This window comes from Podarcis gaigeae (assembly GCF_964106915.1).
Source record: "Podarcis gaigeae genome assembly, chromosome: 7".
NCBI classification, from domain to species: Eukaryota; Metazoa; Chordata; class Lepidosauria; order Squamata; family Lacertidae; genus Podarcis; species Podarcis gaigeae.
In genome coordinates this window covers 28278504-28304063 of record NC_139683.1, presented here as the reverse complement: position 1 = coordinate 28304063, position 25560 = coordinate 28278504, and the positions used below count along the sequence as shown (strand labels likewise).

The 25560-nt window shown below is 40.3% G+C and overlaps 1 protein-coding gene across 2 annotated transcripts in view; it reads left to right on the top strand.

The window, feature by feature from the left end:
- Positions 1–25560, top strand: part of CNBD1 (cyclic nucleotide binding domain containing 1) — a 139216-nt gene that overhangs the window by 45151 nt on the left and 68505 nt on the right. The gene's annotated exons all lie outside the window — the stretch shown is intronic.

Genomic DNA, 25560 nt, shown 5'->3' with positions numbered 1-25560 from the left:
TGTTATGTCATAAACTTTCGAACCTTAGAACAAATACTTTAATTACATCTATATATATTGAATCCAAACCCAGCAGATTAGACCTTTCAAGATGTTACTTTCAATGCAACTCTTACTGGCCTTACATTATGTATTCAAAGGTTTGGAGTGTTCTGAGAATATTTATGGGATGTTACAAAGCAATATGAACGGAGAAAGAAATGGAGCAATCTTTTAAATTTTAAAATGGAGGGGAAGATTCCCCCAAAGTCCTTCTGGCTTCTAGTCATGGGAATTTATGCATAGATTATCTTCCATATTTTCAGGTATGTAGTGCACTTCATGATAGGCTGATTTAAATCAACAGAATTTAAATAATGATTTTAATTTTGATATTAATCATAAAGAAAAATACTTATTTGAATAATTGATATAAATCAACTTTAGTGCCTTTCATCATCAAGAGTACATCATCTTTGGGCCCTATAGCAAATTAAAAATGTTGCTTTCAACTAAAGGGCTTTTGTCTACCTAAATTATACTCGGCATGGACCCAGAGAAATCACTAAAATGAATATAAGGAAGTTTGCTCTGATTAGGTAGAATACAACTCAAAATATTTATACTACCTAGGACCATGTATCAAAAACTCTGGACATGCATCCCATTTAGCTTTCCTATTACACAATTGTAGCAGATTAGAAAATGGGAAAGGAGTGGGGCAGAGAATAATTGCAAAATCAATGGATTCCTGTTCGGCTCTCCATAGACATGTAAAGAGGCTAAGCAATGGTTTCCTTCTTCAAGGTGATCCAGTACAGAGTCAGGTCTACTAGACAGTGGCCCAAGTGTCTAGCTTTCTAGAAGTAATGCTATATGGTCAAAACAGTACTTCTCCAAGAGATACAAAATAAATGTCCATGCTGTTTGGTATTCAAAATACGCAGCTAAAGTACATGGTCACCCTTATCACATTTATAGTGTTTGACCTCAGGAGTCAAACATTTTCTTAATTTTTAAATTTTATATAGAAAACTAGTGGGGTATTGTTTTGTTTGTTATTATGTTATGCATTTTTTTGTATTTTTATACTGTGAACTGCCCTGTGATCCTTGGAGGAAGGGCACTGAATAAATTAAATGAACGAATGAATGAATTGTTCTATTAATGAAATACCTTCTGGGTGTGATTAAGGAGGCAGAAAACCTATTTAGAACCTATTGATGTATGTAGAAACCTATTTATGTATGTAAGATCAGTTCTTCTCTGCACCCATGCAATACTTTCATGTATTAGAAAGTGCTGCGGAAGAACACTCCCACCCACCCCTCCTGTTTCTATCATACATCTTCATTAAACTTGTTGTCACGAGACAGAACATTATTTAATGAACTATATGCATCTCACTCTTTCTCTCAGTGTTTATAAGTAATTCCTTCGACACTGGATATTTGTGCTGGTAGCAGTTCCCTGCAGGATATTTTTATTACTTTTCATAAACTGTATATTTGTCTTGCAGTGTGATTATTTCGGATTTTCTATCGAAGGCTTAGTGTAGTCCCCACCTCCATCAGTTACACTCTCTGTTTAGAAAGCATTTCCTCAACTTTCAGCTATTTTTTAATGGAGAAAAAATCTGTTATGAGGAGATAATTAATCACAATATAATTTACCCATGTATCTCCCAAGCTGTTTCCTAGAGTCTGGTATTAAAGACAGAAAATGTTAGAAAAATGAAAACATCTCTAAGTACATATTAAAATTAAAAAACAATAAAATTTCTAAGCTGTCAACTGAACTTAAGTTAATAGAACATGACTGGTGAAATTCCCATAATATTCATGATTGAATCACGTAGGTGGGAATCTAACAAGGATGTAGATGAGACAGACAATGTGGTCTGCCATATTGTTCATTTTCCAGCATCTCACAGTTGGAAATACTGTTGGCTCATGAGTTTCTTCCTTCTCCTTGCCTTCTCTTTCGCATCTGGATTCCTACCTCTCTTTATGGGTTTGCTTGGACTCTGATTTGCAATGATGCCTGAATCAGACAAACTATGGTCCCCGCTAACCAGAATTCCAAACCATGTCTTAAACCATTGTTTTTCTGACTGACTGATTAGCACTAACCACAGTTTGCCCAAAGACTGAGCAAACCATGGAAAAACGAGATCTTCTCATGAGGAGGGAGGACAGAGGAGAGATGGAGATGCATAGGAGCCCTCAAACATTTTTTTTCCTGATTGTGGACTGTCATATCTGAACAAGACCAGTGTAGAGGGGCCCTGCAGTATCCTTGGTCTCCATTAAGGCATGCCATGAGACCACAAATACACAATAACTCCAGTTTATCTTCTAGCTGTTGGAGTTCTCACTAATGATTGCCTTTCATAGCTCACAGCTATGTTATCAAAGTTTGTTAAATCATAGCTCTGTTTCATTCTTTGTCGACGTAATCCAGTAGATCATACATAAGAACACAGTAGGGAAAGTTAATGGCTAGTTCTAATTCAGTTACTATAGCAGGTCTATAGTGTAGTGTAGTATAGTATAGTATAGTATAGTATAGTATAGTATAGTATAGTATAGTATAGTATAGTATAGTATTATAGTGTAGTATAGTATAGTATTATAGTGTAGCTTGTTTAGTTACTATAGTACATAATTCATTTTGTAACAAATTATGGATTTCTACATATTAAAATAGCACTAAACTGCAAGCAGCCTATGTGGGTCTGCTTTGCATCAGTTACACATCAGAAGTGTTCTTATTTGAAGCCAAGACATCTGAAGTCTCCTGATTGTGGGGACAATTTCCATTGTCAACCAAATTCAGATACTCAGTCAGAACATGTTGGGGAGAAGTCCTGCTCCCAACATCCCCCCCCCCTCACTGATTTCATTCTCAATCCTTCATTGGTTGAGCAGGAAAGTCTGAATGTGAAATCTTCATTTGTTTGGCTAAAGTCACTTCCTAGCCTCAATGCAACTGGATACCCAGATCAATCCCAAAGCTAGAGAAGCAATGTATTAAGCTTTCCCCTTATACTTAAGGTATGGATCTTTTTTGGACCTCCTCCAATGTCCTTCCATGTTGGATTTGCAGGCATTTGTTAGAGCAAAAACAATACCAGAGTGACTAACTATATACAGTGGTACCTCGGGTTACATACGCTTCAGGTTACATATGCTTCAGGTTACAGACTCCACTAACCCAGAAATATTACCTTGGGTTAAGAACTTTGCTTCAGGATGAGAACAGAAATCGTGCAGCAGCGGCGCAGCGGCAGCAGGAGGCCCCATTAGCTAAAGTGGGGCTTCAGGTTAAGAACAGTTTCAGGTTAAGAACAGACCTCCAGAACGAATTAAGTTCTTAATAACCCAAGGTACCACTGTACCTCATTTTCCAATAATTTATATGTGCACAACTCCAGGATGTATGTCTGTTTAATTTGAAAAAGCCATTCTGACCAAGCTTTTGGGCACCTTCTATTTTAAGAAAAGCAGCAGAAATGGTTAATGCTTCATATTGTTGTTCTAGGGATATCTAAATTCCTATACTGCTGTCTTAGAAATATATCTTTTCCTACTTCGTCTTATTTCCAAGTGAGGTTGCTTAGGACAGTGACAGTTGAGGTACTCTTTTCCTGAATTAAGATTTATTTACCAGATCTGTCAGAATTTGATGCAAGGAACACTTTAACCTTATTGAGTTTCCAACAAATGCCCTTGGCAATTACAGATGGCTGGCATTGCAATGTCTCTTTTAATCTGCATTATTGTGTTTGTGGGGAAAAGACAGAGGAAAGCATTCCTCTCCATATTTCCCCCTGTGCCATTTATGAGAATGTCCAGAATACGGCTTCTTCAGTGAGATTAAAAACACTAGTCCCAACAGAAATGAGAGTTTCTCTTGGTCAATAGCAACACTGTCATTTCTTGCAAGGTTGCTCCTTTTGCTTTGGTGAAAAAAAGCCCAAAATACTTTGCTTCACAGTTTGTAAATGGTAATCACAATGTCTGCTGCTCAGTTAGCATAGGTCTGCTATTTCATTGTGGTGCTCCATTTTTTTTGTGTGTGTATATATATATATATATATATATATATATATATATATATATATTTCGCTTCCTGATTGGTTTGGTTTAATGTATTTTTGTTATTTTATTTTATGTTTTGTTATGGTCAATGATGGGATGCGGATGGCGCTGTGGGTTAAACCACAAAGCCTAGGGCTTGCTGATCAGAAGGTTTGAATCCCTGCGACGGAGTGAGCTCCCATTGCTCGGTCCCAGCTCCTGCCAACCTAGCAGTTCGAAAGCACATCAAAGTGCAAGTAGATAAATAGGTACTGCTTTGGCGGAAAGGTAAACGGTGTTTCCATGCACTTCTCTGGTTTGCCAGAAGCGGCTTAGTCATGCTGGCCACATGGCCCAGAAGCTGTACGCTGGCTCCCTCAGTCAATAAAGCAAGATGAGCGCCGCAACCCCAGAGTTGGTCACGACTGGACCTAATGGTCAGGGGTCCTTTACCTATGGTCAAGGATAAACAAAGACTGTACTGAATTAGAATTGAACATACTTTACATTTCATTCTTGAGGAGAGGGACTGTTGCATTTTGGAACAATTGAAGTTTCAAAGTCAACCTCAAGGGCAGTCCCACATAGAGCACACTGCAGCAATCTAATCTGGAAATTTCCAGAGCATGAAGAGCAATGGCTAAGTCATTTCTGTGGCAAAGGGCCTGGAGTTAGCCACCTGACAGTGAGTGTTGAATTCAGGAGCAACCCCAAGCTTCAAACTTGCTCCTTTAGGGAGAGTGCAACCTTGTGCAGAACAACTCTTAGATATGAGAACACAGGACACATAATACTTCCTTTGTCCTCAGGCTTCAGCTTCCATTCATATGCCCACATCCAGGCCATCACTACATCCATGCACTGGTCCAACACCTTAACCACTTCTTCTGATTCAGATAGATAAGAGAGATAGAGCTTGGTGTCCTCTGCATATTGATGACACTTCACTCCAAATCTCCTGCTGACAGCTCCCAGCAGTTTCATATTGATGTTAAATAGCACCTCAGGCTGTAATCTTGTACACGTTTACCTGAGAAGAAGCCCATTGAACTTAATAGGACTTGCTTCTGGGTAGGAATGCATAAGATTACACTGTCAGGATTCCAGCCCTACTCCCTATTGTATGCACAAACTTAGTCTGATGTTTCTTACCTTCCTCAACTAAAATGAAATCTGTCACTTAATTTTCTAGCGTTTGAAAAGGTGATTTTGTGAGTCTGTGTAGTTTTCAGAGAAAGAGCCTGCTCCTAGATTGACATAGCACAGGCTTATCCAAATTTATCCCTCTTCTTTATCATTCAAACCCCCTGTGTTCTAATGGGTAAATCAATAATTATATAGTGAATACTACAGTTCCTGTAATTTTTTTATACAAACAATGGAAAACTGCCTCCACAGTTTCCCATTAAAATCTGTAAATGGGATAATTATAACAGAAATGCAAAGTACTTCTCATGCTGGGTAAAAAATGTTCATTCAAAAGTTTTAGATTATTGAAAATGACATGCAAAGCAACATTCATACATATATTCTTGAATATTTATGGAAGCTCAAGAGGGGGGGAAATCAACCTCCCTAACACAATGAAGCATTTTTTAAATAATTATGATTAATTTCTATTGCCTGCTTTTGTTGATAAATGAATTTCTAGATATGGACCTTCTATCATAGTTTATCCTCCGGTTTGTAAATGGCCAAATTGCAGTCAATGCTAGGATGTTCTCAAGAGATAACAGAAAGTAATCATCATGTCAGGTCAAAACCAAAGTAGTAGGTTCTTTCAGAGCTAGAGTAGCCACAGTCAGTAGGTGTGTGTGGAGAAACCACAATGTTCCGAGGTTGAGTTTTATTGTGGGGATATTTTAATGATTTAAACACTGATCAGTATTGGATGTTTTTCAATGGGGTGAATGGGGTGCTACCCCACCAACCTCAGTCTGGCCTGAGCCAGCCTTCACCTGCTTGCCTTCTTACTTACATCAAGTCCAGGGTGTGGCACGGGCTCTGTCCACCATTAGCTCTGGCTCCACCTACAGTTGACCTTCCTGACTTCTGCCATTCCAGTCCCAATATGCACCAACCACCACTGCTGATCAAAATGTAAATAGTTAACTGTGAGAAGAAGAAAAACCTTGTGTTTCATACCTGGCTCAAACCAATGGGAAGATACAAAGTAGACAAAGTCTGCTAGCTGTTGGCGTAGTGGCGGTTAAACCACCACAGTTTCTCACTGTTGCTAAGATGATAACAGAAAAGTTCAAGCTGGGTTTCCATTTTTATGTAAGAGCAGTAGCATCCCAAAGTGGTCAGTTTATGAATGGTTATTTGATGGACATTCTGTTCAAGTAGATTGGTCCATAATTATAAGTCAATGGGGGCTTGGAATTCCCACAGAAGCAAACTGAGTGACTAGAGGGTCCTAGCTGAAGGGAAAATAAATCTGGAAGTCTTTGATGGACTGTGAAAAGGTTTAGAAAGGGACTCCAGAAGGAAGGAAGATGAGAAAGAGCACACACCTGCAACAGCTGCAGAGGCTCAGCCGAGTCTACAGCTCACTGTGTTTCTCAAAAAACTGATGCAATTGTTTAAGGAAATTTAACAACAAAAGTATGATTGCTAAGCTGAAGGAGAAGGGAAAGTAACATGCATAACCACTAATTATCTCCAACAGCTGACTACAGGCAGGTTTGGCAGGAGAACACTTACCCCACCCATCTGGATGATTCAGAACTTTCCAGGACTGAACAGTTCCATATGTCTTCTAATCAGATTCACTGACCAAATTGCTGACACAGACAGCATCTACTAATCCCCATTACATAGGCAAAGTAAGCCTAGCTTTCCTTGAGGGTAAACCTGTGTTTGGGCTGTAATATATCAACATGCAGGTGATGGCTCACATGAGAATATCCTTCCATACAATTCTTTCTATCTTTCTTTCTTTCATCTAAAAAAACCTTCAACATTGAAAACTGGAAGTGGGAAGTAGGGTTATGACTCGTTCTTCTTTCTTGCATGCTAGTCTTTTTGATGTAGGAATATTTTTGAGGAGGTAGCATTAAGAACACAGAGCTGCCTTGTACTGTGTCAGATAGGTAGTCAATCAGGCTCAGTATTGTCCAGACTGACTGGCAAGAGCTCTCCATTTACAGATAGCTAGCCGTGTTGGTCTGCCATAGTCAAAACAAAAAAAGTTCCTTCCAGTAGCACCTTAAAGACCAACTAAGTTAGTTCTTGGTATGAGCTTTCGTGTGCATGCACACTTCTTCAGATACGTATCTGGAAGGAAGAGCTCTCCATGTTTTCCAGTAGGGGCCTTTCCCAACTTTACCTGGTCTATCAGTGAGCTATGGCTCCTCACCTCAAAAAGGTCTGCCTTGCTTCCTTGTGTTTGGCACAAACAACTGATAAAATGCAGTACACCCCTCCCCATCATTCATTTGATTGGTAGAGCTGTGTTTTGAATTCTGTCTTCCTTTAAAGTATATGCTGCGGAAAATTTTGCTTCAGTTATCTGATTTTACCTTGTTTACAGACAGGCAATGCCTGTTTTCTCAGACATAATGCCAATCATATTCAATGAGACTGCACAGGATTGAAGTTTCTTGCTTGCAGGAACTCCTGCCATTTGTGTTCCTTTTCCTTTCTCCTTGCCATTATAGCAGTGCTCCCCAACCTTTTTATCGCCGTGGACCGGTAAATGTTTGATGATTTTTCCGTGGCCCGCTTGTTTTGAGCTGAGTCCCCCCCCCCCGTGTACTTACCTCACGGCAGCTTCTCTTCAGTCCCCGTGTCTCCAACCTCGAGTCCTCAGTCCTCCCGTGGCGCCTCCTCCTCGGTCAGTGGCGTGAGGTTTGCCTTTCGGCCAATCAGGAAGCGGGAGGACCCGCTCCCTGATTGGCCAGGAGGAGCATCAGTGTAACAATAGCGAATTTTCATTCACTATTGTCACACAATGGGCGGGCTTGAGAGGGCGCAATGCTCTGTGCCTCGCCCGCCCGCCACAGTGAAATGATTTGAAGTTCCTTGGGCGGCCCGGTGCCAATTGATCCACGGACTGGCACCGGGCCGCGGCCCGGGGGTTGGGGAACACTGCATTATAGTGTCAGGGATTGGGCAGATGAGGAGGAATGGTGGAGACCACCAGTGAACTGTTGACGGCACCCCCCAACACACAGGTGCATGATGTCCGCAGCCCAGCACAGGGCATACCAAGGAAATGAACACATGATATTGGCATTGGTCAAATTAGGCCCCAGCTTTACTGATTGCAGATGAGAGTAGGTTTGGCTTATGTATTGGGCATGTATCTGGCATCAGGGAGACCACGTGCTAGCTGATAGGAATCCAATGAGTCACCCCCAACATGGACCAGGTGCCATGATCCCACACAGGCCACCTTGGGGAGAGGTGTTTTGGCACAAAGATTCCCATGTGCACTCCTGGACAGAGTCACCCCCCTGAACCCCTTTAAAAGGGTACCTGCTTAACTAAGGACCCAGCCTAGTGCCTTTATCTGCCATTCAAACTGGCCGCTCTCAGGGATGGCTCGCTGCCAAACCACTCACATCTGCAAACATTCCGCAGCTCTGTCCTGTAACCAGAGTTCATTGCCCGCAGCCAACAAATACACTCCATCCAGTTTGAAAAGTGTCTCATCAGAAAATGTTATGCTGGGATGTTGTGTCACCCTGCATTCACACTGTGCAACACGGTTTCTGGTGGCTCTTATTTTCTCTCTCCTTGTTTGGTGTTTGCTCAGTTTCCCATTGCTTTGTTCCACATCCCTGTCGAGATAATTAGGCTGCATTCCTATCCAGGTCTACTTATAAATAAGGATGGAAAAATCTATCAATTGTAGATTCTCTGAGTTTCTTACTTTCCATTTTCAAGTTCATTTTTCCACATTTCTACATCTGTGTGTGTGTGTGAAAATTTATAAGCATTTCAGTGTTAATTTTTCCTAATATACACATTTTCCCTAATATAATGCATTGTTGTGTGCTATTCTCACCAATATATGCATCTTTATGCATACAGTGGTACCTTGGGTTACATACGCTTCAGGTTATATACGCTTCAGGTTACAGACTCCACTAATCCAGAAATAGTACCTCAGGTTAAGAATTTTGCTTCAGGATGAGATCAGAAATCGTGCTCCGGCGGCGTGGCAGCAGCAGGAGGCCCCATTAGCTAAAGTGGTGCTTCAGGTTAAGAACAGTTTCAGGTTAAGAACAGACCTCCAGAACAAATTAAGTACTTAACCCGAGGTACCACTGTACTTTACTCTATTAGGTGCATTTTTGATTACATTTCTTGGCCAGAGAACTGCTTTGCAAAATTCAGAGAAGTGCAAATTTCAAAGGATAGCTGTGTTTCAGTATGTGTATTTCTTCAGAAAAGACAAATTAGGTAGGGTCTCCTTTAAATACGACCTGAATCAAATTTCTCTACATTTAGATCTGATTAAATTCAATGGGGCTCCCACCTAAGTAAATGAGGTTAGGTTTGCAGCCTTAAAAAGTTTTCTTATCCTTTCCCGTTTTTTGGCTGTGTTCCTATTTTATTTAATAGTTCTGATGGATGACCCTGTGTTAGATTCACCTAACGTGTGTGCATCATTTGCCATTTTGAAATCTGATGGCATTGCTTCTTTCCCCCCCAATTTCACCATTGTGCTCTGTAACTGTCAAAGGATGGCCTTCGAATGAATGAATCACAGCAAGATCCAGCATATTGCTGACAGTAACTTTCTGTCTTAATTCCAAAACTGTTCCGGATGATACAGTCTGATATTATCCAGTGTAATTTGTGAGACTGATTTACAGGGTGGAGAGGTCACAGCTATGCCACAGCAGTCAGGAAAAGCAGCTTAATCCTGGATATATTTAATTGAACATATATTGAAGGATTAAAAATCCCATTTTTGTACTGTTAAAAAACAGCAACAAAGGAATCATCTATTGCAATATTTTTTTAAAAAGACTGAAATAGGATGAGTCTCAAATAGGATGATTAGGCAAGGAATCTATGTGGGGGATATATATATATATATATATATATATATATATGCTTTCGTAGATTTTCACGGGTACAGGAATGCAGGTTTTGGTGTCCTCGGGTGTCTTCCCGTGTAAAAGTTGGGGTGTCTAGGCGACGTTTCGACGAGGTCTCACTCGTCATCTTCAGGCTGGTGCTTTCGGCTTCTTGTTACTGGAACAGAGCGGGATCTCAATGTTTGAGTTCCTATAAATACTGTAGAGGGGGTGTGGTGTCTAGCCTCCAATGTTCTGGGCAGAGAGGAAGTTCCCAGGCTAGTGTGCCTTTTCTTCTTTTGTTCCTTAATTACTTGAGAGATACCTTGAGTGATTTCTTGAGTGATATCCTGAGTACCACTTAGGTGGGTCATTAGGTGTGGATTAGTTGCTAAAGTCTTTGTGTCTTGACCTCTTGAACTTTGTGAAGAGTTTTCCTGAGAAGATGGCTGTATTGCACACCAAAACCTGCATATATATATATATATATATATATATGGTCCTATATGTCTGCTTATGAAATCAAAGATTCTGTAAAGTCTGTCTTAGATAACTGACTTCTGCGGTGTGAATAAAATGACAATTTGCAGGCTGCAAAGAAGTATATTTATACTTGTGCTAATTTTGCTCTATGTAGTTCCAGCTGCAGTATGGCATAGATAATATGTCTGCATTGGGTCTACATTGTAAGTACAAGGCCAGAGGTACAGATGTTCAAGAACTCCTGCTTCTTGCCGCTATACTGGTCACTGTTACCTGTTTGAGTTAGTGGGTAAATATGGTGTACACATACTTGCATTTGGAAGGTAAAAGGTAAAATGTCAGTGTGGTGTGATGGAATTTCACTTCACCCAAATTTGGGAATGTGAGAGTGCTTTAATGACTGAAGCTCAAGATTTACACATAGCACACAGATGGAAAAGCAATTTTACCATAGTAAGTTCTTCCATCTTCCAGGCATCCAAATAATAAGACCTGTGGTTGCGTATTGAATTTCATCAAGTTCAACCACAGCAGTGTCGAAAGTCTGTTAGTGATGCAAATACCCAGCTTTCCTTGTTGGGTTGGGGTGCTACTCTCTGGAGTCTGTAAATCGAGATGAGCCCATCTTTATTGTTCCAGAACAACTTTCCTAGACCAAAGGTCACCCTAACTCAGTATATCTTCACTAACAATGGCTGACGCCAGATGCTAGAGAGGGAGTGCATAAGACTCACAGTGCAATAATGGAATGATCTGTTCTCTCACATTTGCTCCAAGAACCCAGCAGCCAAAAATTTATGAGAGTGTGTCAATCAGGTGAGATGATCATAGTCAGCCTTTTTGGCCTTAACCTGGGAAAGTCTGAAACATTCAGGAAATGTTTTTTTTAAAAAAACTTAAAAATTAGTGAGGCTTATGTTTTATTGACTGCATACCATATGGCGTCCTCACATTGTAAAAAAGTTGGCTGTCAGTACACAGGCGCACCTAAATGTTCTTTCTTTTTCTTCTTCTTCCCCTGGACATATGCTGTATCTCCCAAGGCATTCATGGTCTTAATTTAAATTCTCTTGTTTTGGCTCGTTCATACACTCCTATGGAAAGCCAAGTGATGTCATTCCAGTTTTCATATACTTTCTGAAGTCTAGTTGGCATAGTGCAGCTTAGCACCACTTTATTATTAAACATTTTTTCTCCCTTCTATTAAATGATACACATGTATAACTCAAAATGCAATTTCTTTCCAGAACCAGACACAAGCATATTTTAATCATTACTCTATAGCATTCTCGTGTTCCAGGATTTGGGTGAATTAAAATTCCATCATACTGTACTGACATTTTACCTTAATAAAGTCATCAATTTTAGGGTGTAATGTGTTTTTATGTCATCATTGCAAACTGTATCCTGCTTTTCATTTTGCAAACTATATCCTGTGAGATGAATCCCCACACTGCTTTGCCATAGCATGAGCTGCAGGTACCTGTAGGATGGACAAGGTACAAGTCAAGTGAGAAACTGAGCAGGCACTTCTATGTCATCAGGTTACGCAATACCAGAAGTTGTCATGTCAGAAGGGGCCAGGTATACTAGAGTCTGTAACAAGGGCTGGGAAGCTACACTTGGTAAGAATAATGATGGTGGATAAATTTATTCAGTATGCAATTTAATGCAAATCTACCAAATGCACAGTTCCAGAACCAATAGGTGAACTGAAATTCCACCCTCCATTGAAATCCACACTTCTCTGAATTTTGCGATGCAGTTCTCCAACCAAAGAATGCACACAGAAATGCATGTTAGTAAAACACACAGAGAGACGTGCATTCTATCAAAGGAAAATTGCTTGCAAAAACAGCAATATTTTGTAAAAAAAAATAAAATGCATATATTAGAAATGCATAAAAGTGCATATGGATGTTCATGTGGAGTTAACAACACACACACAATCAGATGCGGAAATGTAGTAAACTGAACTTAACACTGGAAAATAAGAAACAGAGAAATCATAATTGACAGATTCATCCATCCCCAATTAAGAACTAGAAAATGGATGTGTGTGAGAGTAAGGGAGTGTTAAGAAAGCCTGGTGAAAAGGATGAAACAGCAATACGCGGAAGTAAGGCAAATAATAATTGCACTATCATGATTAGGTTTCTTTTTATAATAAAGTTATTTTTTGCTTACTTCCTGGAAGTGTCTGCATCCTTCACAATCACTGCACGTGTGGGTAGTAATAGCCGTGGGACAGCATGTCCTTTTAAATCAGACACGGTGTCATGGAAGGGTCACACGAAATAGTTTCCTGGAAGGAAACTACAGTAGTGGGAATATATAGGCATTTATTTAGCAAACGTTTCCCCAGTGTCAATCAAATTATATGTGTTCTGCTACAGTTCCCTCTTCCTAAGCTAGTCATTACAGGCCACAGCTCACCCTCTGTGCCCCTTTCCCTCCAAATTCTCTCATTTGTCTATGTATTTTTGGAACTGTGGCTTGGAAACGAAGAATGCCTTCAGGACACAACTATGCTGAAGTTTATAGTACACAGCAAGTATTTCATTCTTGAGCTTTTGTGTGGCCTCAATTGAAGTTTTCAGAACAGATTGGCCTCGTTTCCCTACCAATTTGCTTTTGAATTGGCTTGCTGCTTTACCAGAAGGCTTAAGCTAGGAGGAGGAGAACCAGTGAGTTAGCTGGGAAGAAGGAGCCACGTACAGTCCTGCTTTGAGCTGTTGCTGGAGAGAAGTAGAAGTGGAGGCAAATGGATGGATGGAAGGCTATAATGAAAAATCCCAAGAATGGAATGGCTATAATGAAAAATCCCAAGAAAGAATGAGAAGAGGAAGAGCTTTCTGGCTTGTGCAGATAAAATTTACTCATCCCCATCTGGAATCCCTGTCCTCATCCTCACTTGTCTATACCCATAAGTATCTATCTTTAATTCCTTAACTCCCACCAATTCCCTCAGAAGACTTTACAACCTGCTAGTAACATGGTTAGACTTGGATGTGAGATGGGCTCCCTCACCAGAGACAAGATAAATTTAAAGTGATTTATTGTGATGATTTTATACACATGGGGCGAATAGATACAAATATTGGAGATTTAAGGTGTATATGGCAGTTTCCACAGACCCAAGAGCCATTGGTACTGACTCTAGCCGCCAAATGCCTTTTTCCTCAAGCCATTTTTCCTAATATTCTTCCCCCGCCCCAGCCAATTTCCTTCACATCTCCTCTTTCACTGACTATTGATCCCGGGCAACTGACTGTTAACTGTCCAGCTAACCAGAGCCTGCAGTCATTGTGAATGAAATCTGCCTGAGCCCCACCTACTAAGTCTCGAAGCAGTCACTTTCCTCCTTTGCAAGAACCTGTCGCCTAGCAACCATGGCTAACAAGCTTGTAACCACCATGGATATAAGGCCTCATGGCAGTCACAGAGGTCAAAGAATAGATATTCCGTTAAAACATTAACAGACATATGTACCATATCCCTTTCTCCACAATTGGTTTCCTTTCCACTCCATTGTGTGGTTGTTGTGATAAGAATGCTACTGCTCTGTGGGGGAAAAAATGATTCCACTTTTAAAAGCCATTCTCTGTCAATTAATGAGAAAAGAAGTTGCATTAAAAATAATCAAAGAAGGGTGAGGTTTTGTTTTTTTATTTTACTTTTGAGGTTGCTGATGGGTTATGAGACTGTGGGTAAATGGATTTTGAGCCTCTCTGTTTCTCATTTTTCCAGTCTAAAAATTCAGTTCTCCCAAAATTCTGCAGCAATTTGTGAGCCCCCATAAAAAAATCCTGACGAAAATTCACCAGCATTTTTGTGCAATTTCCCCCTACTAAACACATTGTTGTGTGCTTTGCCTAATATACACATTTATATAAATTTGTCTTGTAATATAATGCATTTTTGTATGTAATTTTCACTAGTACAGGCACTTTTTATGCACACACTTTACCTTAGCGTGTGCATTGTTGGCTGGAGAACTGAATTGCAACATTCAGAGATGTGTGGATTTTGAAGGATGGGTGTGTTGTGGTTTGTATATTGTTTTTGAAAGTGTGGATTATACTGTATTTAAATACAAATGTATTCAACCTTATCCTCCATCCCAGATATGGGAGGGCATTAGAAACATGAGCAAATTATATCTTATCTCTCAGATTGCTTGTCCCTTCTGTCAAGACCATCATGGTTTTTTAAAAAATCAATATCATTTTAAAAATTAATATTAATACTGTGCAGTGGTGGCAAATATTTTCCAAAATATTTTCTATCTTAGTCCTAAAATACTTTATTAGCTGGGCTAGTAGATGCCTATGCTCCCCGCTGCCCCTTTCAGCTGTTTAACTGTCTCTTAGGTTACAGCGCTTAATACATTGATAATGGGGGAGTAAACTCCATTAAACTCACTGAATACACACAGGACTGCACTACTCATGAAATACCAGTTTGAACCAATATTGCCTTCTTTGAGCCTAAGGGTGGGCTCTGGGCTCTGCATTCAGAAATAATCAACACATGCTGTCAACCATCTTGGATTCCACAATCTGTAGGTGAAGCCTTGTTGCTGGTGCCAGCACTGAGGGGATCTGTGACAGGGCTTTTTCAGTGGTAGTTCCCCGTTTGTGGAATGCTGTTGATTTTCAGGAAGAATTTGATTACTTTTCTGTTCACACATGCATTTATTTGGTGGTTTTGAAGAATACTGTTCATGGCAACCTTGATATCACCGAATGAATAATGTTTTTAACTTTAACTGTTTTTAGAATGCTTCAAAAATGTAGATGTGTTTGCTAACCTGCACTCATTTGGGAGAAAGGGTGGAATATAAATTCAATAAAAAAAATAAAAAAAAATAAGTTCCATTGAATTCAAAGGACTTAGGGACAGGGTTGCCCTCTTAATTACTGGTAAAAAGGTAAAGGTACCCCTGCCCGTACGGGCCAGTCTTGCCAGACTCTGGGGTTGTGCACCCATCTCACTCAAGAGGCCAGGGGCCAGCGCTGTCCGAAGACACTTCTGGGTCACGTGGCCAGCATGACATCGCTGCTCTGGCAAGCCAGAGCTGCACACGGAAACGCCGTTTACCTTCCCGCTAGAAAACGATCCCTATTTACCTACTTGCACCCAAGGGTGCTTTCGAACTGCTAGGTTGGCAGGCGCTGGGACCGAGCAGCGGGAGCGCACCCCGCCGCGGGGATTCGAACCGCCGACCTTTCGATCGGCAAGTCCTAGGCGCTGAGGCTTTTACCCACAGCGCCACCCGCGTCCCTGCTTAATTACTGGTACTTCTTGTTTAATAAGTACACATGGGAACTATATGCAACTATATGCAGCCAGATGGGTGGGGTATAAATTATAAAATTATTATTATTATACATATTTAATCTTTTTAGGGTTAAAGAGCCCAGATATGGTCATTATGAGCTTTCCCTTAAGCTGGGGAAAGTATTGCTGCACATTTAGATAATAAATAAAAGAGTCCCTGTTGGAACCTTTTTCATGTAGCATTTGGGCCTCTGTTGTAAACTTGGATTATGTTTTAGATCTAAGCCATTATCCAAATCAATAACACATTACTTTGTCAGGTTTTGCTGCTAGCAAGTACTTCTGCCCCCACCTTTTTTGTTGGTATGTGGCCAGACTGTAGAATCTACACCCTCCTCAGTTTAAGTGGCATCTTTCGTGGGTTTGCTTTACATCTAACATTTTAACTTTCTTCGTTTTGGAAGGTAACAATGATGTTCCTCATAGGCCTTAGGGAGACAGCGTGTGGAAGTGTGCATGTCATTTCCATACAGTCAATTTCTATATGAATTAGGAGTGTGGTGCATTGAAAAGTATGCTGTGAACAGAAAGGGAAAGCTTGAAAATGTGCCAGTATTTGATTTGCTTCTTTTATATCTTACATTTTATTTTAATGTATTAGAATTTGAATTCCATAGAATTCTGTTCCTAAGTGTTCTTCACAGACATGCCAAGGACCACCTGAATGAAACTCATGGACCACTGCTGGTCCCTGGACCATAGTTTGGGAACCGCTATACTAAAGGGAATAGCAGACCTGCTGGAAGGAAGAACCTCTGGGAATCTATTTCCTAAACTTTAGATCAGAATGCTGGGTAGGAGGCATAATGCAGAGAATATAAATTGGTGTAACTAGCCAGTCAATTACCTGAAAAGAGCCTGGGGGAAAGTGTGGCATTTAAGCTGGCTTTGATGGAAGATAGTGCATAGGAAATTGAAATGCTGGAATCATGTATGAATTAAGTGTTTAATACACATACACTGAAATGTTCTGTACAAATGATACTTACTAGATTGGCTAACAAGCACAGCTTATGTTTGCTCTGGAAAAAGAAAAGAGATGAAAACATATATGGTGGTAATATATTTTACTGGGCCAAAGTATGATTATGTAAGAATTTGAAAGCTTTGATTCCCGTGGAATACTTACAGTGCAATCCAACTCATGTCTACTCATTTTGAGTTCAGTAGGTCTTGCAGCCCACATCAGGGAAAAGAAGCTACTTCTCAGCTATGGGAAGAGAACTATTAATTTAGTTGTGCATAAATTTAGAGGGCACAATTCACCCTGAAGTCCTCCTGTGCAGGTTCCACAGACATGAATAGAGGCTTCTGCATTCATTTCCAAAATGCTTCTCTACGGAAACTTCCTGTATGCTTACAGCACAACCCTGTACTCAGAAGTAAGCTCTTAAGCTCTTTTGAGTGCAGTAGGACTTAGTCAGGTAAATGGATATAAGACTGCAGCCTTAGTCACTAGAGATAAGCAGAGGGCTCATTCCAAATAATGGAAATGTGTATGGAAGTATATATGATTTTGTATAGGCTTTTCTTGCCCATTGTCTTATTTATCTAATCCCCCCTGCCAATACCACCATCCCCTCTATACGTTGAGACCCTACACCTCTGCATTTCGGAGTGACCCTGTGCATGTATAGAACAGGGTCCAACCGGTAGCATTTCTGTAAATACTACCTTGGAGGTTCTGAACTTTGCCTTATCAAGCAACTCCATTTTTTCTTTCAGGACCTCAATAATGTCTGTTGTGGTGTTGTGGGTGTCAACATATACCACAGTCATTCACTCCTACCCTGCTTTTCTTATCAGGCTGTTCCCACTGCACATTACGTCCATATTCATTGAACAGTAGACAGGCAAGTCACCATACCAGCAGGGCACCCATAACACATCCATCTCTCTATGTTCCTTATGATTGCATCTCTCTTACCAGAATCCCCATTGGCTATGCTGGAGGACAACACCATCTGGAGGGCCACAAGTTCCCCTCAAGGAAGCTGTTTCAGTATGAAACCCTCCTGCCTCAAAACCTTCATTCTACATAACAACAAAGGAGCAACAATCATAGGGCTTCAGATGGCTTCTCTACACACCTCTCTTCATCTCTCACTCTCTTTGGGCAAGCCACCTTATGGGAATGAGTTTGATCCCTAAAATAGAATCTCATTTCACAGAGCACCCAGCCACAACTTCTGCCTAGTAGGCAGACAGCCACCATGTGAGTGCAAAATGCTGGATAGCCCCCCAAGGCCCTAACAATCTAGCTTTATAATTATGATGGTCTTTAAAGATCTCTAAAATATGGGCTTGTTAGGCTGGTTTTTAGGCGTATCCTACCAGGGAATGGGGCTTTTAAAGGCTTTTTTAAGCTTAGTTCATTTTTTAGGTTTATCCTACTGGAGAATGGGGCTTCAGTTCCTCAGAACCTTTGCCTTGTTGTCAGACTCTCCCAAAGTGCCTGTGGATAATTTATTTGGCTCTATATTATCTTCCTGCCCAACCTGCTTCATATGATTTGTGAGAGGCTACCATGCTACTCCCAGTCCCTTCATGGAAAGGTATATGTAATAAATTAAACACAGAATTCCTTATAGCTCATTTGAAGCCTTCAAACATTTTTTGAACCAGAGACTTCCCTACTCGTTCAGTGCTCTCTGCACCAGTTCTGATCAATGATACATTTGTTCATGAGAATCTTAGCTTTCATGATCTTATATCCTAAAACAATAAGATATTGTAACTTCTGTTCATCTGCTCAAACAAAGCAAACACTAGCTTCAGATTTAAAATAGAAAACAACAGGGAGAATTGGTTTGGCTATTTATTTGTCATCTGAAGCAAAGAAAAAAACATCAAGGAAGTTCTTTCAGGGCATTCTAAGATTTCTAGAATGGTGTGCGAATTTTTGTCCCAATGCAACACTAGAAAATGTGCCACAGAGGCTGACTCCAGAGCAAAAGAAGCTTTCCTGGTAGGGTAGAACCACAATGCTAGCTTCTCAGCAGAGGGTTCACTGCCATTTACTGGACAAGAGAGGGATTGGTAAGTGGCAGTTACCCCACTGCCAAGAAGCTAGTGTTGTGGCTCCATTCCAATGGGTAAGCCATTTCTGCTCCAGAGGATGGAGTAAGGTCGAGCATTTGCCAGAGTGCCAAAAGAGAAGTAGTGGGCCCACTGCCCTAACAGTGCTGCTATTTCCCTTTAGCACAGTCTATTCAAGGAGATTAGATGCAGACTAAGAGCATTCTCAGTTTGTACATCCTGCCCCTTACAGGTTAGGGGACCCCATTGGGGGTGGGAAGCCCAAGAGCTCAGAAAATCCTGGAGCCCAGCAGTCCAGCCAACAGATGCACAAAATATATAGACATTTGCCTTTGAGATGTTAGTTATCTAATGCTGTATTGCAAAGCAAACAATGAAAAGTTTGTTGTGTTGGGGGGGAGAAAACAGGAAACCTAAGTTGATAGAAGGAGTTCTGAAATGACATTGGAGCTGGAGCCATCTCTTCATATTTAAATTCTGCCAGCAAAAGGAGCAGAGGTGAGCCAGCAGGGGAAAGTTTACAGCCAGATGGGTTTCCCAGGTTTTATGAAACCATTCTCCAAATTATACACAAGACTGATGTTAAAAACATATGAGGAGAGAATTTCGAGCTCTGAGGGTTATAAAACTTTAAAGAGGAATATTTCTTATATGCCAAAAACATTAAAGTTAACCTAGAATCTACTGTGCATAAGATCAGATGGAAATCTAGTCACGAATGTGACAGGGCGCTACAAGCATGACTAGAGTACCTTTGTAAATTAGTCCTAGTGCCTCCATTTACACTTATCATAATTGTACCTTTGCAACTTCTCACTGACATGAAGCCTTGGTAGGCAGTTTACAGCAGCAGCGAGGCATTTCCAAATCATTATAATAGCATGCAGCAGTAATAATTTAGCTCATAAAACTGCAGATTAATAGAGCAAGTTTTTCCCCCTGATTAGAAATCTCTCGTTACCCTCGCTTAAAAACATACTAAACATTTAAATGTCAGCTAGTGGGAAATAATTTGCTTAGCTTTTTGGTTGTGAACTGTTTCTTTAGCAAGAGGTACATATTTGATATATGCACCAGAAATTGGTACATAAACTGAGCCCCAGTACAATGGCTATTTGAGCTCACTGGGTCTCAGGTACAGGTACCAAGCTGCTATTACTGCCACTGAAGTGAATGAGGAATCCCATATATAGTGGAAGCTTATGTCTGCATAGCAATGCAGACTGTTCTTTGAATTAAGACAGGCTTCACCAACCTGGAAGAGAGTTGTAATCCAAAGCATCTGGAAGGCACCAGGTTGATGAAGAATGAAGAAAGTACAGTAAAATGGCAGTATATTTTGTTTTCCTGGTCTCAGAATCAGATCTGCACCAAGCAACTTCCAATAGTCCACCAAACCTCCTGAAATGCATTGTGCTTAATATTAGTTACATTGGCCCTGCCACCCATTTTGAATTAGTAACATAATTCATTCAGCCATATCTTTATAGTTTGCTTCCTTGAATATAAATCCAAGCTGATCATATATATAGGTGTATTTATTTAGTAGAGAGAGAGAAAATGATTGTAGAGAGATTGCAGAGTTCAGCTCCCACCAGTTCCCCATTTCAGAGGAACCTAAACTGAGGTGCAAATCATACTTACTAATAGCAGGCCCTCTCAGAAGTTCAGAGAGGACTTGACCATGTCCAACTTTTGAGATCCCTAGCTATAATAAAAATCACAAATGGCAACAGAGGAAAACAGAAAAAGGTATCCCTTCAAATAAATGTTAATTTGTTTTTGTTTTTTAATTTAACAAAGACTTTTCTAGTTGATAGTGCGTGTGCCACATTTTGGTCTGATGTTCATAAAAATAACTGGCAAAATATATCAAACACCGAAAAATTCAGACATGTCTACATTGGAAGCCCCTTTTGAGTGTGAGGCCTGGACCGAATGATGGCCCCCACCTCATACACACTCCCAGAATTGGCACTGACCAATAGGAAAGTGGCCAAATTTTCTGCGGCTGCGATCAAGCGGAGGGCATTAGCTGTAAAAAAGTAAAAGACTTGACCCCTGGACAAGCCCCCTCATTTTTTAAGTCTATACATACATTGTAGTGCGTGTGTGTGTGCGTGTGTGTGTGTGTGTGCATATGTGTATTGCTTTTATGTATAATTTTACAATTTTTAATTGACACCATTACTCCCCTTGTAAACTATCGTTGTTGTTTTTTCTGGTCTATGACCGTAATAAATTCATTCATTCATTCATTCATTCATTCAATAGGAAAGTCAGGTTCTGAGTTATGATGGCTATGCATGTTACTGAGAAACAAGAAGGAGGTATCGGCATGCTCTGAGGGTTTGCAGAAGTAGAAAAATATTTGGGGGAAATTCCTAAATTCCACCATCAGGACTGCGCCTGCTTAGTGGTCTCAGCATGTTCTGTATCTAAGGGAGAGAAAACCAAGATGAGGTGGAATGGAATGGAGCACTCTGAATGAATACAAAGCGGGCAGGAGCAGGAGCTGTCTACACTAATATTTTGTTGCAGGTCCTCCCACTTGTCTATATTATTGGGTAACATGCCATCCTATACATGCAATCCTATGAATGCTTATTTGGGTTTACTTCTCCTTGGAGCACCCTTGCAGGCAAGCATTTATAGGATTGGGCTGCCTGAGTCTCTTTCCACAGCCAGGGGAAAAGCTTAAAATGTCATTACTGCATATTTATGAGTCAGGCCTAATACTGTTAGAACTGCCACTAATGTGTGAATAATGGTTGACAGTTTCCAAAGTATACTAGTCAAACACAATTTAGATCAGATGTTTAACATGGTTTTATGGCTCACCTCATATTCTATCACTGCAAAATTAGGCAGTGAGATTTTTACTAGATCTCCATCTATTTCAGCAGTACCTGTCGTAACACTTTGAGTCAAATGCAGTTACATAATATTGCCCTGATAATGCATGTTGGGCTTTGTAAACCTTGTTCAAAGCTATTTGAATACATTACATTTGTTACAATAAAAAAGTTTAGTAACTATTAATATATATTTTCAACACGTGTAAGTTATATTGGCAAAAATGCTTATAAAATATGTCTGTTAGAATAAATGCAAACTAAAATGCTGGCAAATTTCCAGATGGGCTTAAAAAAATTAAACTAGGTTTTACTCAGAGGGTAAATGCATTGAAATGAATGAAGCCAAATTAGTATTTTTATTAAATTCAGTGGGTCTATTGAAATTAGGATTAGCATTGGATACAACCCAAGTCTGGGAAAATAAAATTGGCAGATTTGCCCTGAATGAGTGACTGGGCCAAAGTCATTCAATAAGCTTTAAGTCCTTATTGTATAACAGCTTTCAATATTTCTGTAATATGTGTATGAATGATTTCCTACATCCCATACTGAAACGGAAGGCAAATACAATTTTATTTATCAAAAGTATTTTGTTTAGCCATGAAAATGCCTGATTTGGGTTCATGTAACTTGTATCATGAGAGATATGTTACAATCCCTTTGAGTTTGTATTATAGTGATTGTAATGTTTGTTAATAATAATGTTGTTTTTATTGTGAGACAGTTTGAGTTCAACATCATTGTTGGAAAAGCAGAAAACAAATACCAAATCAAATCAAACCATGAAAATGTTGCTGTGCATTCAACTTATGTGTATAAAATTCAAGGTCATATTTAGGAAAAACAACATTGCCTTGTTAATGTTATATTACTATCTGTTCCCCATTTTATACTATCTGCACTCCTCATCATTTAGTGTCCTTGAGCTCTGCTCATATCCCTTCTGTATTGGTGTCATCCCTAACATTGATTGGAAAAGGGTGTTTTGCATATTGCAAATAATGCTGAAAAAGAGGTGAAAAACCTATCTCATTCCTTTGTCTATAGTGTTTCCCCACTACCTTACAGTGTAGGCCTTTTTAGTTACAGGATATTGTGTTAATGTTTCAGCATTATAGTCTCCTTTGGGGGTTTCACCCTAACACAATTCTTCATGAAAGCAATAGTCCAGGCTAAACCATTTCCAATAAATAAAATATTGGACAGAGGCAAGAGAATTTCAAGAACTTGATATACGCAAGCTTTGTCTCAACAGTGATGTGTGACTATGCTAGGACCTGCAATTTTCTCTACTGTTACCATGGTGTGGAATTGTGCCTTCATTTATTCATATCTTATTTTATATATGGCTGGTTAGCTGTTCCACTCCTTTGTTGACAGCCCTACTAAGTGTGGTTCCTAGTCAAAAGATAAAATGCCAAAAGGTTATGATGGCAAAATGCATTGCTATATTTCAGGGAAGAGAAAATTACTTACCTGTAATTGTTGCTTGGTTTTTTTAAAAAATAGCAGGCTAGGAAGGCATTACTAAGTGCTTTTCCTGCTAAATTTGCAATCTGATGACACGGTGTCAAATGAAACAACACAATGGGCATTTTTTTTGCCAAGCATTTGTCTTCTCTGCTTAACCCACATAATCTTTTAAAAGCTAGCAGGTGAAAAATGGACTTGTCTGGACTCACAGGGGAGTCACAAAGTAGAAATGACCACAAGGGATTAAGAAATTGTTTAGGATGCGCAAGCCATGCTTGTGTTTTCAACTATGAACTTTCATGCTGACTAGTGCTGTTGACTAGGTGATTCTATGTGTCAGAGGGTATTACATGTATTTGCACACTTTTCCATTTATAACACATACCAGCCTCCCTTTATTTCACAAGAGACAACTTTTGGAAGTGTTTCTGTGTTTGAAACCTGGTTCCCAAAGGCTGGAGAAATTTCACTGAACTAGTTTGAAATCTCCTTTGGCCAGGCCAATTTTTGCCTTCGTCCAGTTGTCTGTCAAAGAGGAAAGAGTGTCTGTTATCCAAAGTTAGTCATATTCAGAGCAGACCTGTTGAAATCAATGGGCATGACTAGCTTAGGTAATGTACAATAGTTTTAGTGGGTCTACCTTAGCCTGGACACACAAGAGGTTCAGTTTAAAGACCAGCATCCTCAAACATCTGTCAAAGGCCCCATGACCCAGAAGCACCCATAAGAGATCAGAGCTCCCTGCTACTCTTCTTCACTGGTGACATGATCTGCTAGATGGAGAGGTCAGTGGCAACAGTAAGGGTCAACATTCACTGCTTGCTCACCTGCCCTTTCCTACCGAAAGCTGAGCCATTGACTGGTGCCCCTGATCATTACCATTGTTTTGCTTGGTTGCTCATCACCAGCTCTCTGGATCAAGTAACAAACAGGAGGAGCTACCTTCACAGGTAATAGTTGCAAGAGCGCACTCCAGAAGTGGTCCTATTGAAAATATCTTGCGGGAGGACTTCTCAGAAAACCCAAAGTGCTGGTACTGATAAATATCACCAAATTGAGACTTTGGGAGTTGCAGAGCACGGCTGAATATTCCTGTTTTTGTGGAACTGTTCATCTACTGCAAAAGTATGGTGGATTTTTAGGACCTCTGGATGGGTCCTTGTTGAAGTTACACCCTTTTACAATAATAAAAAAATTTATTAGCTGCCACTTCAAGCAGCTGTGAAGCACGCCACCTGTGCTCCTTCTTAAAGCTGAAGAGAATAGCCCAGTGAGGATGACACAGGATGTAGTGTCATTCTGATGGGAAATGTTGAAAAGAAGATGGCAGCCCCCATTAGTCAAGGAAAAAATATATATCCTTGTATCAGTAGAATCATAGAATCATAGAGTTGGAAGAGACCACTGGGCCATCGAGTCCAACCCCCTGCCAAGCAGGAAACACCATCAGAGCACTCCTGACATATGGTTGTCAAGCCTCTGCTTAAAGACCTCCAAAGAAGGAGACTCCACCACACTCCTTGGCAGCAAATTCCACTGTCGAACAGCTCTTACTGTCAGGAAGTTCTTCCTAATGTTTAGGTGGAATCTTCTTTCTTGTAGTTTGGATCCCTTGCTCCGTGTCCGCTTCTCTGGAGCAGCAGAAAACAACCTTTCTCCCTCCTCTATGTGACATCCTTTTATATATTTGAACATGGCTATCATATCACCCCTTAACCTCCTCTTCTCCAGGCTAAACATGCCCAGCTCCCTTAGCCGTTCCTCATAAGGCATCATTTCCAGGCCTTTGACCATTTTGGTTGCCCTCCTCTGGACACGTTCCAGTTTGTCAGTGTCCTTCTTGAACTGTGGTGCCCAGAACTAGACACAGTACTCCAGGTGAGGTCTGACCAGAGCAGAATACAGTGGCACTATTACTTCCCTTGATCTAGATGCTATACTCCTATTGATTCAGCCCAGAACTGCATTGGCTTTTTTAGCTGCCGCGTCACACTGTTGGCTTATGTCAAGTTTGTGGTCAACCAAGACTCCTAGATGCTTTTCACATGTACTGCTCTCAAGCCAGGTGTCACCCATCTTGTATTTGTGCCTCTCATTTTTTTTGCCCAAGTGCAATACTTTACATTTCTCCCTGTTAAAATTCATCTTGTTTGTTTTGGCCCAGTTCTCTAATCTGTCAAGGTCGTTTTGAAGTGTGATCCTGTCCTCTGGGGTGTTAGCCACCCCTCCCAGTTTGGTGTCATCTGCAAATTTGATCAGGATGCCCTT